The sequence below is a fragment of the Dryas octopetala genome, chromosome 1, assembly GCF_963921425.1.
Source record: "Dryas octopetala chromosome 1, drDryOcto1.1, whole genome shotgun sequence".
NCBI lineage: Eukaryota > Viridiplantae > Streptophyta > Magnoliopsida > Rosales > Rosaceae > Dryas > Dryas octopetala.
Window position 1 is genome coordinate 32,716,420 of NC_141366.1, and position 13,220 is coordinate 32,729,639.

The 13,220-nt window shown below is 35.3% G+C and overlaps 2 long non-coding RNA genes across 2 annotated transcripts; both read left to right on the plus strand.

The window, feature by feature from the left end:
- The first annotated feature begins 3,812 nt into the window (after positions 1-3,812).
- On the plus strand, positions 3,813-5,948 carry LOC147299881 (uncharacterized). The gene is made up of 3 exons (XR_015120054.1): positions 3,813-4,212; positions 4,833-4,891; positions 5,691-5,948. It is a non-coding gene; the product is annotated as an uncharacterized LOC147299881 (long non-coding RNA).
- Positions 5,949-8,376: 2,428 nt separating this feature from the next.
- LOC147299882 (uncharacterized) lies at positions 8,377-10,367 on the plus strand. Its single transcript, XR_015119865.1, has 5 exons — positions 8,377-8,485; positions 8,996-9,070; positions 9,165-9,220; positions 9,530-9,791; positions 9,935-10,367. It is a non-coding gene; the product is annotated as an uncharacterized LOC147299882 (long non-coding RNA).
- Positions 10,368-13,220: the final 2,853 nt, after the last annotated feature.

Here is a 13,220-nt window from a genome sequence, read left to right on the forward strand (position 1 = left end):
GGTTTGTTGTACAACTATTAGCAGCTCCAACATATTCCTTGCCCACCAACTCTAATGGATAAGCATTAATCTCATCTTCTAGTACATCGGCAACAGAAGAAGTCCTTTGAACTGGAGAAGTTGGGGTACTGTAGCTTATGTGTTTGGTTTCAGGTTCCAAGGGTTTGTTTGAATGATTGCCTCCCATTTTGGTCTTGGTTTGCTATCCTCTGCTCCCAATCTGGATATTCAACACCACTTTCTGATTATCATTATCAAGAATATTGTATTCATTATTGAGCAACAAAAAGAAAAATTTAAAGCTTGGATTGAGAATTGAGAATTGAGAACTTTAATAAATTTATATCTTTCTGTCAATTTTTTCATTTTTAGATCTTTCTGTCGATCTGGGTTTGCTATTCTAGATGTGAAATTTCAATTTGGGTTTGTTGTTCCAGATCTAAAATTTTGACCTGATTTGTTGTTTCAGATATGAAATATGATTGTCGACGACAAATGGTCGACACATGTTCAACAAATGGTGCTACAGACACTTTAGATGGTGCTGCAGCCAGTTCATCATATTCATCATTTTTTTTTTCACATTTTTAGTAAAATCAATTTTTTGGTCGACAAAGTGTCGACATGTCAATCATGTGGTGACTAAAAAGGGCATTTTTGTTCGAAAAGTAGCCAAAGAGTAAAAAAAGATAAAGCTGGGTGTGGAGGGTTAAAAAAGTTAGAGTTATATTAACAGAGGTTATTTAATGAAGTTTTCCCTATTTTTAATAGAAACATCTATTTTATAAATTAAAAAAAAAAAAAAAACAGAATTTCACTGTTCTTCCTAAAAATCAATATGTTCTTGCAAATGTTGAATTTCGAATCTTGATATGTAAATTCTGAAAACAAAAAAAGAAAAAGAGTTTATTTTTAGCTTTGTATGAATAGCTGGTGGATGGTGGGTAAAACCATTTGAGTTGAATTCTGAAATTGCAAGGTATCTGAACCCCTTAAGAGAGAGAGAGAGAGAGAGAGAGAGAGAGAGAGAGGAAGGATAGCAGCGAGGCATCCAGAAAGAGAGAGAAATTCGAGCGCCCTCGCTACAAGATTGAGAGAGATCCAAAAAGAGAGAAAAGGGGAAGAAGGGGGATAGAGGAATCTGTAATGGTTGGGAAGGACGAGAAGGTGGTTGGGGTAGGTGGGGATGAATCTGCATTTTTTCTTTTGTTCCAGTTCTCCTCATTTGGGTTTATTATCCGAGTTTGCTTGATTAATGTTTTTGGTTAATCAACCAACAGAAAATTAATTTTAGTATATGATTTTGGTTGCTTAAACCTAAAATTTAATTAAAATCTAATTTGAGGGTTTAGGTTTTAATTAAAATCTAACTAAAATAAATAAATAAAATGTAATTTTGATTTGATTAAAATTAATTTAAGTTTGGCTTTGATAACCCAAAAATTTAATATCTAATTTTATTAACCAAAAAAGCTTTAATATCTGATTTAGTTGATTAATATTTTTTTAAAAGTTTTTAATTTAACTTAACTGCAAAATATATATTTTCATTAAAAAAAATTATTTAGAAATGATTTTTTGATTTTGTAGAAAAGATTTAGTTTTTAAATTTAGCCAAGGACAAAATGGGAAATTTAAGAAAAAGAAGTTAATGATTTAATAAAAAGCTTATGTAGATGCTAGATTAGCACCATTTGCAAAATATGGGTGGCATTTAGCCAAAATATTTTTATGGGTGATATTTACACACAAGGGCCATAGTTCGGGTAATAAATGTGCATAACGGCCTTAAAAAATTCACTCTTTTCCTCCACCCATTCTAGCATTTCCTTTTCTTTCATTAATTAATGGGTTATTTATAACAATGCCCCTAAACTATATCACTTTACACCCCAAACTTCACTTTGTTTTACTTTACCTTTAAATTTTAATTCGCGTGTCATTTTACCTCAATATGTCAACTTTTTCGTCTCCCATGTTAACATGACTTATAAATGAAATTTTTTGGAGTGATATTTCCATCTTCGATTACTGAATTTAGCTTTTTTAGACTTGTGCTAACAAAAAATACCTCTATTCGCCATTTATAAGAAAATTTAATGGAGTTGACGAATTTGGGTAAAGTAACATACAAATTAAAATTTGGGGTCCATAATTTTAAGTCCTTTAATAATAAAAAAATTTTGATGCTGCTTCCTAGCTTTTAAAATCCCTCACAGCACACCTTATACTTTACTCTGAGTATTGATATTAATATTAGAAAATTTTAGTAAAATGACTCCAACTATACCCTTATTTTCAGTGGAGTATCTCGTTTTTGTTGGAATATGCTCTAATGCAAATCATTTTTATAAACGTATTGTGTATACTTCTAATATCACGGGTAAACTTGTCTTTTATGTACCATCTTTCATATGCATAATATATCTTTATATATGTGTGTATGCATAAAAGAGATCCATGATTTTAAGTTGAGAAAATAATATCCTAAAGAAATTGGGACGATGAGACTTACACTACTACAATAATGTAAATAGACAACGGTCAATAGATAACGGTTTGTATTTTTTCCATTATCTTAATTTACCACACAACGGTTTTTAAAAAACTGTTATATGAAGGTATAATATCCAATTGTATTTGGTCTTATGAATTTTTCTAAATTATTAAATACAATAGTATTAGACAAAAACCGTTGTGTTGGACAAGTTACACAAAAATAAAGAATTTGCGGGTGTTCGTATTTGGGAAAAATCGGAGGAGCGCGTTAATGAATTAATGAAACATTCATATCGCGCCTTAAGTCAGAGAAGGTCAAAGCCCTTCAGACACACACATCCCTCTGACTTCACCAAGCTGCCATGGTTCTTCGATCTCACCAGCTCCATCTCACCTCAACTCTATGTCTCTCTCTCTCTCTCTCTCTCTCCAGTCTTAGATCTCATAGAAGGATCCATACAAGATCTGGATGAGATCATATCAGAGTTGGAAGCCAAAATAGCTATCATCGCACCTTTCTATCTCTCTCTCGATCTCATCAAAACCCAAAATCAGTTCTCTCCTTCTCTCTCCACCGCCGGCGACATCATCGGCACTACTCGAATCGTGGTCGAGGTTGGGTGGAACGACGGCCGCCACTTCGGGTCGCTCAAACCCAGATCCAGAAATATCACGCCCAACGACGAGAAGAGCCAAGCTCGTTGTTGGAGAAGATAAATTCAAGGCTCGTTGCGGACGTTGTCGGTTGGGTTCCAGTTGGAGAAGAGCCAATTAAGCTCGTTGTTGGTTGAAGGTATATTCTCTCTCTCTCTCTCTCTCTCTCTCTCTCTCTCTCTCTCTCTCTCTCTCTCTCTCCCTCTCCCCCTTCCCCTCTATCTGTATTTTCTCATATTTATTGAAAATTAGTGTTAGGTGTAACGACCCGACCCAAAATTCAGGAGAAATTTTAATTTTTATTCGTTTTGGCCATGTAGAGGCATATTGAGAAATGGATTTGAGAGACTCGTATCTTTTCAAGTTTTTATTCTAAATAGTTTGGGAATTTAATTGAGAAATAAAAAGGGTTTTGGGTTAAAAATTTTTATTGGGCTTGACCCAAAGTTGACTTTTAAGATAAAAGGGCTTTTGATTTTGACTTTGGGTCCGTTAGATAGGTTTTGATCCCACGATTTCATAGACACGTAGCACGCTTAGATCCGAGTTACGGTTTGGGAGATACGGACATGTGAAGTGATGGGCAATTTTGTAAATTTATAAAAGTGGGTTTTAAAACCCCAAAGGTCCAGAAAATTCTGGACTTTCTCTCTCCTCTCACGCCTCACTCTCTCTCTCCCTGTTATCTCTCCCCGACGCCCCTCCCTTGACACACTCTCCTCTCCGGCCTGCTTCCCTCGCCGTCCGGCCAGGAGACGGCGACGGCACCACCTCAGCCTCCCCCTTCTCTCTCTCTCCTCCCCCTTCTCTCTCTCTCTCCCCGCACCCATTTCTCTCTTCTCCTCTGTGCGCGCGACACCGACACTGGAGGACCGCCTCCGGCCACTTTCTCGGCGGCATGAGACCACCGTCGTGACCCCTGTGAGCCGGCCGTTCCTTTCTGTGCCACCCCTTGCCGGCCCGCCACCCCTGTGCGCAGGAAATCGCCGGAGAAAACTCCCCCAGCCGCCAGTTTCTCTTGCCGATTCCGGCCATCTTTGAGCTCCGATCAAGAAATTGGTTAGTGGGTTTTCTTCCTTTCTTCATGGGCTTCCAAACCCATATGGTGTTACCTGTCAATTTTGAACAATTGTGATTTTGGAAAATTGGGGTTTAGGGCTCATTTCGGGTTCCTGTCAAATATTCGAAATTTGATGATGTTGTATGTATTTTTGTACAATTCTCATCCCTAATAATCTTTAATTTAAGTTTAGAACTGATGGTTCGAAGAAATCTTGGAGAATTGATAGTTTTTGAGTATTTAGGAACTTGATTTTGAGGAATTATGGGTCATTTCGGGTTGGCCTTGTACATTTTGTTTTGGAGTTTATTTTGGACCATTGTCGGGTAATTTATATTCATATGAAACCCCAATCGAAGTTTAGAATCGAAAAGGGTGTGGATTTTGGAGAAATTTTGGAAATCAATATTGATGTCACCACTTGAGTGATGACGGCAGTGGCTCTAACCACCCCGCTATCATATTAATTATCTAGCAGCAATTTAAATGTTTTTTTTTTTAGTTGGTTATCGATTTAGGGTAGGTGGAGGCTGTTCGGGTGAACCAAAGTTTATATTGAGATTGAATTTGGACACTTTTTAGATTATGAAGCTATCCTTGGATGATTTTCTTGTTTCAGGCGAGGCGACCGTGGCTCGTGACGATCCGGTGGAGGATCGAAACTAGACTTCCCAATTTGTGAGTGGACTTTATTTTTATAAAATTTTATGTTTTTAAATGTCTATGATTTCATTTATTTAATGGTGGATTTGTGTTGAGAATTGTTATTTAAAGTTTCTTCAAATGATATCCTTTTAGACTAATGACTTTAAAAAAGTGAGACGTTGTGATTTGAGGAAAGATACATGTTTGATGAGTTGGGTTGTTAAAGGGAATTGTGAAAAGAGTATTTAAAAACTGCTGTGTAAATGCACGTGTCGACCAGTCGAGCCTGCTTGTGTTAAATGCACGGGATTGTGGCCAGGATACGAGCCTGCTCGTGCGGAGTGACCCTCCGTACGAGATTGTGGCCAGGATACGAGCCTGCACGGCGGAGTGACCCTCCGTACGAGATTGCGGCCAGGATGCGAGCCTGCTCGGCGGAGTGACCCTCCGTACGAGATTGTGGCCAGGATTTGAGCCTGCCCGTGTGTGGGATTGTGGCCAGGACAATGTTTACAGTACGAGTACAAGTATAAGTGTTTTGAGATATCAGTTTATAAGGATAATTTCAGTTCAGATTTTCTATTTCTCAGCTTGGAAAGTTTTATTGCTTTTTCAGTATATTGAGGTCTATTGAGATGATTTTCGGAAATGATTTTGAAAATAGTTTTTAAAACTGGGGATTTCAAAGAGTGACGTGAGATCTTAGAGCTAAGTGTGGTTCTGAAGGTTTTTCTGAAACAGAATGGTTACTTTTGATTTCATTTTTAATAAACTGTCCACTCATTGAGTTATCTCACAAGTTATCTTGTTTTGTCTTAAATTGTCCCCCCAGGTAGTAGCTTTGGTGGAGGTCGAGCCAGTAACGTCGAGGCGTCTGTGTCCATCTTCCGACTCGGACCCTGTAGGCACTATTTAATTTTTGTAGAAATTCCTTGTAATAGAATAGAGACTCTGATAACTACTTTAAATATTAAGTTCATATCTCTGTGAAATTGTTGGGTCTGAGACCCTTTTGGTTGTGGTAAAGGTGGTTGCTGTTTTAGAAGTGCTTTTTAACAGGTTTGAAATTTCGGGGTTAGTCCATTTTCAGGGGAGGTTCTGTCGAATTTTCAGTAGAATTTTCCTTGATTTTGGATTCTCGCAGGACCTCTCCGGGTTTCAGGGTGGAATCTGGGGGCGGTCCTGTCATTAGGGTTTGTAATTTAGGGTTTTCTTTAATTATTATGTTTTTTCTTTTTGCTTTTTGTTTCTATTTCTTCAATTTGAACTCCTCTCTGGAAAAAAAAAATGTTTGCATATCTTCACAAGGTTATTGAACAATATTCGACACTTCAAGGAAATAAAGAAGACCATACTGGTACATGTTGTTAGTTTAGCTCTCTAAATACACTACTACAAAAAAGGCCTTTAATATCACTAGATACATATCGATTTTTTGAAAAATCGATATCGTAAAAATTTTAATATCGATTGAGGTTTTTGATGATATGTAAAGTAGATAACATATCACCACTTTTTTTTAAATGATATCTAATGTAACCCTTTTTCAGTAGATAAGGGTTAAACCGATATGTAATGTTACCTGAACCGGTCTTTTCCTCCAACTTAAAATTTTTTTGGTACCCTCTTTCACTCATCTCGACTCTAACTCTTAGACCCTCCCTCCCGAGCTCTCTCTCTCTCTCTCTCACCGCGCCTCCTCACCAATCGAACTGCCACCGTCCAACAGCGATGGCTGGCGAGACCACCGGCCATATCTTCCTCTCTTTTTCCTTTCCCTTCCCTAACCTAACCCAGGCAGAGCCAAAGGTCTACTCATGCGAAGCGATCTCCTAATTCCAGTGGTGTCGCGGCCTAACTCCGACCGCAATGGGTTCCTCTCGTTGAGCTGAATTGATCCATGGCCTCCCTTTTCTTCGACAACCACGCACGGTAGAATTTTGAAGCTTGAAAGGTCGCGACCTTCTCTGTTCGATTCTGGCAACTTCAGCGGTGGGTGGCAGCGGTTCGATAGGGGTTCTTCTCCTGTCAACTTGAGCTCTCTATTGGTGTGGGTAATTGAACCGAATTAAGGTTAGGGTTCCTCTTTCTCTTGGTCTCTGTCTCCCTTTCACTGTGTTTAAATTATAATGAATTTAGGGTTTGGGTGCTTCCTCAAATTTAGGGTTTTCTTTATACTTGTCTTGGGTTTTTCATAAATTTTTGGAGAATTCAGCTTTAGGATATAACTTCAAGGTTTAGAACGTGGAGGATATATGTGTTGAAGCAACAAATAGAAAAATTTGAGGTGGGAGTTCTGATTATATATGTGTATAAATTATGTATTTTGATTACACTTTATCCTAGAAATCTGCTTCGATTACTCAGTTCATTTGGACATTTCTTGTGTTCTCAATTTCCATATTCACATTTTTCAAATTTTGTGCTCTTTGAAATCTGTTACTAAATGGATTATGGAAGTCAAAAAAATCTTTGTTACTCTTTGAAAAATGATTGGATTTTGATCTGAAACTACAACCAGAGTACTTGACCCACCATCAATGCTTTGCTTTTGATGATTTGCATTACAAAGTATTGAGCTGTAATATATATCTTTGATGAATTATTCAGCTTTATTATTGTTGATGATATGTATCTCCTTGTTTTTTAATTGGTTGGTTTAGTTGTAAAAGTTGAGCTCCTTGTTCAATTTGTTGATCGTTTCATTTGTGGAAATTCAATCTATATGATGAAAATTGATTAGTTTAATTTGATGGTTCGTCAGACTTTGTGAAGCTACGTTTATGTGAACCATGATTTCCCTATGTATCAGCATCACCTTTGAATATGAATCAAATAATTGAATGATTTCCCTATGTATACAGATTCAAATTCAAATACACAATAAATTGTGACTTTAGTTTTAATTTGTTTAGGTGTCTTGCTTATAGGTCCCACACATAAACCAGCTATATTCTTGGTATTGCGGCCTCGCCTGCGTTCTGATGATTTTTAGGACCATTGGCATTAACAACTACGATATTCAGACATTGGCAGAACTATGTTGCACAACTAGGTGTTCCCTTCTTTACAAAGTCAAAACTTAAGTTCCTTCTGTTATATACTTTCCCTTATGATTATTGTTCTTTATAAATTAATTTATGTTTTATAGGATTATGAGTTCAGAGCTTGGTGAAGATAGAAACTGTAGAAGAATGAAAGTGCTTCCTTGATCTAGTGTTGAAAATACTAGATTAGTATTTGTATGACTAGATTAATTTACTCTTTCCTAAATGCTATTTTTTAATGAAGGTCATGCTATAGCTGGTCCTATTACAGAAATCTTGTATTGTTTGTATAAATGAATACTTCTTGTGAAGTTGGAATAGGTATGTAGTGCCATATGAATGCTTGATAGCTTAAAGTTGCACTTAGGTTTATGCTTGATACTTAAGGTCAAATATTCAATATAAGTTTATGTGAAACGTTTTTGATATATCTGACTGAATACTGACATCTCGTTTGCAGCATTTGGACTGTTGATCTAGCTTATTTATTACAGAAGTTCTCTATTAGTTTTTCTTACTACACTGTGACATTTGGAGCAAACCCAAATTATTCTGGCGACTTGGCGAGACATTTTACAAGGTGATTCCCTGTTATTCAGATAGAGGCTGTTTGCTATTGATCTAGACCATACTGGCTGTTTGCAAGTTTCACAATGCAATTCTCACCCTGATGGTTCTATTAATTATAGACTGCATATATCATATGACATGAAAAGTCAAGTACTCTGATGATTTCTAAATGGACTATGGCAGTCAAAAAAAATCTTTGAAGGTGCAAGTGGCCATAACATGTTCCTCAGTTAAAAAAATCTTTGAATGTCAATGCATATGCACATATTAGCTCATTTGGTTGTTGGATGGTATTTTTATTTTAAATAATTGGTCTTGATGGTCTGGTTATCATTACTAATGTATTTAATTTTAGAGTAATCAATATTTAATTTTGTAGATTATTTGGTGAATTGGTCTCAGTCCTAGTGATAAATGGAATTGGACTCCAATATCTGAGCATTAAGTTTCTTATTTCTCCACTTTAATGGACTCTTTTCTCACTTCCTTCCTCTCCCTCTCCCCCTTTTTTTGTTTGCAGTTTTCAGAACTAATTGGTTTAGACTAGGAGCTATGAATACTAATTGGGCCATGGCGAGATCGATTCATGGAGTTGGTATTGTATATGTTATCATTTTTGGTTTATTTATGTAGTTATGAACATTAAAGGAGGTATTTTAAGGAGTGTATGTTGTTTCCCACTTTTGCAGGTTATATATTATGTGATAACACTGATTTCTAGGAAAATGCTTGTCTTGCTGGTCTGGTGAGTACTAATGCATTCAGGTTCTTATAAAAGGGTTTATTGGGATTGTTGGGTTTTAGTTTTGTTGGTTCCTCCTTTTGAGCAAAATTTGATGTTTGTTTCCTTTTTACAATCTATTGTACTTATTTAGTTGCTTTCTTCTCTTTTTTAATTTTAATGTCTTCTTTTGCAATGAACTAGTCTTAATCTGAAAAAGGTTATGATTTATGAGTAATTTTTGAGTGTTTGATCACTTTGATATCATTATTATCTTCTCTATGAGAACTCTGTCAAGCTTCACAAAAACATAAGTTGTTTATAAATCTGCAGTATTTTGAAGTTGTCCCACAAATGGAGAAGCAGACGCACTTGGACCAGATCCTTAGATGCCGGGAACAAGGTTCTAAGGTCATTGTTTTTTGTTCCACAGAGAGCTTGTGGTTGCAGACACTATTGGGGCTGCTGCAATTCATGGGGACAAGTCTCAACATGAGAGAGACTTGGTTCTACATGAGTTCTGTTGCGGAAAGTCCCCAGTATTATTAGCTGCCACTGATGATGCTGCTTGCCAGATTGACATCAAAGATATAAGGTTAAGCTCATGTCATCGCACTTTCTTTTCTTCTTTTTTCCCCTAAGTTTTCATGCTCAACTTATTAATGAAAAACTAACAGCGACTCACTGGAACAAATATCAAGAGTGGTAAGAGATTAACTATGATTTTTCATGTTACAGGGTGGTGATTAACTATGATTTCCCTAATGTGGTTGAGGACTACGTTTACCGAGTTGAAAGAAATGGGGTGTTGTACAACTCTTTCTTTGAGCATGATTGGAAATATGCAGCTAATTTGATACAAGTTCTGGAGCGAGCTAAGCATCTGATGCCCCCAGGGTACGTTAGCCATTTTGTGGTATTTAGATGGCCAAGCCAATTTTTTGTAAAGGAAGAACAAGTGCATGCAGATTTTAGAACAATGTAGTCAAATGTTAGGAGAATTGCTGCCATGCCAATATTTTGAAAGTGTAGGCAGCTTTGAATTGGAACAATTGATAGGGGTTATGAAATATTGATCATGGCTGTGACTATTGTTTTTGTGGGATTAATTTGTAATCCTTTTATTTTGTACTTAATTGAAATGTATGGATCAATGGAATGCATTTTTGTACTTGGAATGTTTGGATGAAAGGAAAATTTGAAAATGCACCAATTTCAAGTCACACATTTGTGTACTTGCATGGTCAGGGCATTTATATGAGTTTTTGCACAAAAAAAAAAAAAAAATTTATTTCACACCAACCTTACAGATCACTTTTTTCGGAGTTTTTAATATCAGTTCTATTAAAAAACTGATATATAAAGACGGGTTTAACATCTGTTAATAACTGAGAACCGATATCAAAGTTAGTTTGTATATCAGTTTAATAGGTAATGCGATATATAAAAATGAGTTTAACATCAATTAATAATTGACCACTGATATGAAAGTTAGTTTAGATATCAGTTTCATAAGTAATGCGATATATAAAAATGATTTAATATTGGTTATTTACTGAAAACCAGTATCAAAGTCCATTTAGATATCAATTTAAAATACAAAAACGATATTTAAAATACGTTTAGATATCAGTTTGAGATGTTTGGATATCAGTTTTTTCAAACATTCTGATATTAAAACATGGAATAGATATTGGTGTTACACTGATATCTATTTTAGGGGTAGAATATATATCACCCCTGGAAATATCGTATTTTCACCCTGATAGATATCAGTGGATCACCGATATTAAAGGCCTTTTTTGTAGTAGTGATAGTTGCTTTGATGATATAATAAAAGAAATACTGCAAGTGCGCATCTTTCATGATGTTTATTATGAACAGGTATAAATAATGTCTGCAATGACCTTTTGTCCAACCCATATTGGAATGCTAGCTATAGGTTCTTACAGCAAGACTACTGCAATATATAGAGAATACAATATGAAATTCTTATATGTATTACATGGTCATGAAGGTGGGATTACACATGTAAGTCAGCGTTCCTTTTTCCTTCATTTGACCGGCCTTGATCATAACTCCATATATGACCCAAAGCATTTTTCTCTCAAGTCCAGTTCTCAAAGGATGAAAATATATTATTTATATACTAGAGGCCAGAAGGTAAAATGCTTTACATGTTCTATTTTTTTTGGCATTGGTTTGATTTTTGGAAATGCAGTAAACAAGTTGTATGTAACAACTGTTAGTTTATGATATATATATGTGTGTGTGTGTGTGTGTGTGAGCCATAATTTATTTCTCTTGGAATATTTTTGACGTATTCTATTAGATTAGCATATATATGACTTTTTCTTTCTACTCTAAACATGTTTGATATTGGCTTACTAAATTTACTTGAAGGATTCATATATATATATATATATATATATAACTCAAGATATTATGTTTTTGTATCTTTTTTTGTTTCCTTTGTTTCAGGTTGTTGGCTTTGAGCTAGGGGGATGTTCCGAAGGAAGATGCAAAAAGAGTCGCGAAATCAACTTTCCAGCATTTTGGTAGGCTGACATACTTATGAATGTTGCAGCTAGAAATTTTCTTGCATCAGTAGAGGATCTATCCTCTAATGGATTTCAGACAGGTTTAATGTTGTAACTGTCTTTATAATATGTTTGCACATATGAAATTGTTGTACATGATAAGATTTTGACCCAAAACATGATTGATTTTATTTCTTCCCTGCAGTTATGGATATTGATATGTCTATATGATATGTTTGATCTATCCTTTAATGGATTTCAGACAAGTCCATTATCCTTATGTTTGCATGTATATATGCCTATATGATATGTCTAACTACTTTACTCATTTTACCATGGTTCCTTTACAAGATGAGGTTGATGCTAAGGTTATTGTAGCTGGTCTTTCAACAACCTATAGTCAGAAAATTCACAGTCAATTGATATGTGTTTATTGTACCAAATGATGCATGCTTTGATAGGACAACAACAAAGGTCTAATAAAATTTATGTTTTATCTTCTCCTGTTAGAATGTATTTATAATTCTCTATTATGTTGAAGGTGTTTTTCTTTTGGAATAGATTATACATGAATATAAATTTGTTTGTCACTCTTAATTGTGTAGGCTTATAGGTTTATATGTTTACACTAGGTATTGGAACAAATTAATAATTATTGTAGCGTTTCCTTCGAGGATTCATGTAGAAGGAAAATGAAAACTGATGAACTTACAATTAGATAGAAGGAAAAATTGAACTCCAGTTACAATAATTTGTTCCATATATGCTTTAAACTCTAGTTAGGTGATTGTCATTTTTTCACAACTTCTTCATTTACATCTCTTGCATTTTTTAATCAGTCAAATTTTGAAGGGTGATAAGATTATATAATTTTTTTTAGGTCCTCCAAGCAGAGTATATATAGTTATTTCAGTTCACTTGCACATATATAGCTTTGGATTTGGCTCAAACACAGGTCATATCCCTTTTAATGTTAAATATTGATATAATTTTGAATGAGCACTAGGGTGTTTTTAATCTAAAATCTGATTTTGAGATTTGATGTTTTTGTCTTATATAATTATTTTTGTTAGTATTTGTAGAGTTTGGTTGTGATTACTTTAATTTTCAATTGTTTTGGGTTTATATGATTGTCATTGTGCATTACTTTGTCCATATAGCGTTGCATATTTCAGAGTCGGAAGTGGACCAGCACTGCACTTGGCAGCCAAACTGCCAAGCTGAGGGGACTAACATAAAATACTTTTCTTAATTGTTACTTTTCTTTTTTTAACTGCAAGATTGACTATGAGAGAAAAGGTCAAGGTTGGGACAAGATCAGGCAGGCTTCTCCGGATGATTGGAAGAGAAATTTAGCTACCATAGTGTAGCACGTGGTCTACTTATTCAAGTGAACAAGATCTTCTTCAGCAAGTAAGTCTCTTCTTCTATTTTTTTTTTTTTCAAATTTTTGCTTTTTCCATATTTGGTGGAATTTATGGTTG